Source organism: Arachis stenosperma, chromosome 1 (assembly GCF_014773155.1).
Source record: "Arachis stenosperma cultivar V10309 chromosome 1, arast.V10309.gnm1.PFL2, whole genome shotgun sequence".
In the NCBI taxonomy this organism is placed as follows: Eukaryota; Viridiplantae; Streptophyta; class Magnoliopsida; order Fabales; family Fabaceae; genus Arachis; species Arachis stenosperma.
The window spans coordinates 45,781,091-45,785,012 of NC_080377.1; the positions used below are offsets into that span (position 1 = coordinate 45,781,091).

Below are 3,922 nucleotides of genomic sequence, written 5' to 3' on the forward strand. Positions count from 1 at the left end.
GTTCTTCTATTCAATTCAGCTTATTCTTGTTCTAAGATATTCATTCATACCCAAGAACATGATGAATGTGATGATTATGTGACGCTCATCATCATTCTCACTTATGAACGCATGCCTGACAACCACTTCCGTTCTACAAGCAAACAAGGCTTGAATGTTTATCTCTTGGATTCCTTAATCGGAATCTTCGTGGTATAAGCTAGAATTGGTGGCGGCATTCAAGAGAATCCAGAAGGTCTAAACCTTGTCTGTGGTATTCTGAGTAGGATTCAAGGATTGAATGACTGTGACGAGCTTCAAACTCCTGAAGGCTGGGCGTTAGTGACAGACGCAAAAGAATCACTGGATTCTATTCCAACCTGATTGAGAACCGACAGATGATTAGCCGTGCTGTGACAGAGCGCGTTAAATATTTTCACTGAGAGGACGGGACTGTAGCCACTGACAACGGTGATGCCCAACATACAGCTTGCCATGGAAAGGAGTAAGAAGGATTGGATGAAGACAGTAGGAAAGCAGAGAGACGGAAGGGACAGAGCATCTCCATACGCTTATCTAAAATTCTCACCAATGAATTTCATAAGTATCTCTATCTTTATTTTATGTTTTATTCATCTTTTAGTTATCAATTATCCATAACCATTTGAATCTGCCTGATTGAGATCTACAAAATGACCATAGCTTGCTTCATGCCAACAATCTCCGTGGGATCGACCCTTACTCGCGTAAGGTTTATTACTTGGATGACCCAGTGCACTTGCTGGTTAGTTGTGCGAAGTTGTGATAAAGAGTTGAGATTGCAATTGAGCGTACCATGTTGATGGCGCCATTGATGATCACAATTTCGTGCACCACCTTCCAATACCAAACTTAGAGTTTGATTGTGGGGGCTCTGTTTAACTCTGTACTGAGAGAAGCTTTTCATGCTTCCTCTCCATTGTTAAAGAAGAACACCCTTGGGTCTTAAACACAAGGTAGTCCCCATTCAATTAAAGGACTAATTCTCTTCTATTAACATCTATCACAGCTCTTGCTGTGGCTAGGAAAGGTCTTCCAAGGATGATGCATTCATCCTCCTCCTTCCTAGTGTCTAAGATTATGAAATCAGCAGGGATGTAAAGGCCTTCAACCTTCACTAACACGTCCTCTACCAATCCACAAGCTTGTCTTACTGACTTGTCTGCCATTTGCAATGAGAATATGGCAGGTTGTACCTCAATGATTTCCAGCTTCTCCATTACAGAGAGTGGCATAAGATTTATGCCTGACCCTAGGTCACACAGAGCCTTCTTAAAGGTCATGGTGCCTATGGTACAGGGTATTAAGAATTTGCTAGGATCTTGTCTCTTTTAAGGTAAAGTTTGCTGAACCCATGTATCTAGTTCATTAATGAGCAAGGGAGGTTCATCTTTCCAAGTCACATTACCAAAACAATTTGGCATTCAGCTTCATGATGGCTCCTAGATATTGAGCAACTTGCTCTCCAGTTACATTTTCATCCTCTTCAGAGGAAGAATAGTCTTCAGAGCTCATAAATGGCAGAAGAAGATTTAATGGGATCTCTATGGTCTCTATATGAGCCTCAGATTCCTTCAGGTCCTCAATAAGGAACTCCTTCTTGCCTGGGAGACGTCCCATGAGGTTTTCCTCATTGAGATTCACGTCCTCCCCTTCCTCTCTAGGTTTGGCCATTTTGATTATATCAATGGCCTTGCACTCTCTTTTTGGATTCTCTTCAGTATTGCTTGGGAGAGTACTAGGAGGAGTTTCAGTGACTTTCTTACTCAACTGGCCCACTTGTGCCTCCAAATTTCTAATGGAGGACCTTGTTTCACTTATGAAACTTAAAGTGGCCTTAGACAGATGAGAGATTAAGTTTGCTAAATTAGAAGTGCTCTGCTCAGAATTCTCTGTCTGTTGCTGAGAAGATGATGGATAAGGCTTGCTGTTGCTAAGCCTATTTCTTCCACCATTATTAAAGCCTTGTTGAGGCTTTTGTTGATCCTTCCATGAGAAATTTGGATGATTTTTCCATGATGAATTATAGGTGTTTCTATAAGGTTCACCCATATAATTTACCTCTGCTATTGCAGAGTTTTCAGGATCATAAGCTTCTTCTTCAGGAGAGGCCTCTTTAGTACTGTTGGATGCATTTTGCCATCCATTTAGACTTTGAGAAATCATGTTGACTTGCTGAGTCAACATTTTGTTCTGAGCCAATATGGCATTCAGAGCATCAATTTCAAGAACTCCCTTCCTTTGAGGCGTCCCATTACTCACGAAATTCCTCTCAGAAGTATACATGAATTGGTTATTTGCAACCATGTCAATGAGTTCTTGAGCTTCTGCAGGCATTTTCTTTAGGTGAATGGATCCACCTACAGAATGGTCTAGTGACATCTTAGAGAATTCAGATAGACCATCGTAGAATATATCCAAAATGGTCCACTCTGAAAGCATGCCAGAAGGACACCTTTTGGTCATCTACTTGTATCTTTCCCAAGCTTCATAGAGGGAATCACCATCTTTTTGTTTAAAGGTCTGAACATCCACTCTAAGCTTGCTCAGCTTTTGAGAAGGAAAGAACTTAGCCAAAAAGGCCGCGACCAGCTTATCCCAGGAGTCCAGGCTATCTTTAGGTTGAGAATCCAACCATATTCTAGCTCTGTCTCTTACAACAAAAGGGAAAAGCATGAGCCTGTAGACTTTAGGATCTACTCCATTAGTCTTAACAGTCTCACAGATCTGCAAGAACTCAGTTAGAAACTGGTAGGGATCTTCTAATGGAAGTCTATGGAACTTGCAGTTCTACTGCAGTAGAGCAACTAGTTGAGGTTTCAGCTCAAAATTGTTTGCTCCATTGGCAGGGATTGAGATGCTTCTTCCATCAAACTTGGAAGTAGGTGTAGTGTAATCACTGAGCATCCTCCTTGTATTATTATTTTTGGCTGCCATCTCCTCTTCTTTTTCGAAAGTTTCTGTAAGGTTGTCTCTGGATTGTTGTAATTTAGCTTCTCTTAGTTTCCTCTTCAGAGTCCTTTCAGGTTCAGGATCTGCTTCAACAAGAATGTTCTTGTCCTTGCTCCTGCTCATATGAAAAAAAAGGGAACAGAAAATAATAATAGGGATCCTCTTTACCACAGTAGAGAGATTCCTTTATGTTAGTAGAAGGAGAAGGGATTAGAAGAAGAAAAAGGTAAGAATCTAAACACAAGGGGGAAGATAGATTCAGATTCTTGAGATGAAGAGAAGTGTTAGTAAATAAATAAATAAATATAATAGGATGAGAGAAGGAGAAATTTGAAAATAAATTTTGAAAAAGAGTTAGTGATTTTCGAAAATTAAGAGAAGAAATAAAATTAAAATTAAAATTTAAAACAGTTAGTTAATTAAAAGAATTTTGAAAAAGAGAGAGGTAATTTTCGAAAATTAGGGAGCAGAAAGTAGTTAGGTGGTTTTGAAAAAGATAAAATATAGTTAAAAAAAACAAAAAGTCAACTAGTTAGTTGAAAAAGATTTGAAATTTAATTTTGAAAAGATAAGAAGTTGGAAGATATTTTGAAATCAAATTTTTGAAAAAGATAAAATTTTGAAAAAGATATGATGGAAAAGATATGATTAAAAAGATATGGTTGAAAAAGATTTAATTTTTAAAATTAAAATTAATTACTTGACTAACAAGAAACTAAAAGATAAGATTCTAGAATTTAAAGATTGAACCTTTCTTAACAAGAAAGTAACACTTCAAATTTTTGAATCAATCACATTACTTGTTAGTTAAGTTCCGAAAATTTGAAATAAAATTAAGAAGAAGATTTTGAAAAATATTTTTAACTTTTCAAAAAATAAAAAAATGAAAGAGAATTGATTTTTGAAAAAGTTTTTGAAAAGATAAGATTTTTAAAATTGAAAATTTGACTTG

General features: G+C 37.3%; 1 non-coding gene across 1 annotated transcript; it reads left to right on the forward strand.

Moving 5' to 3' along the window:
* The first annotated feature begins 2,458 nt into the window (after positions 1-2,458).
* On the forward strand, positions 2,459-2,562 carry LOC130956389 (small nucleolar RNA R71). The gene has a single exon (XR_009077091.1). It is a non-coding gene; the product is annotated as a small nucleolar RNA R71 (small nucleolar RNA).
* Positions 2,563-3,922: the final 1,360 nt, after the last annotated feature.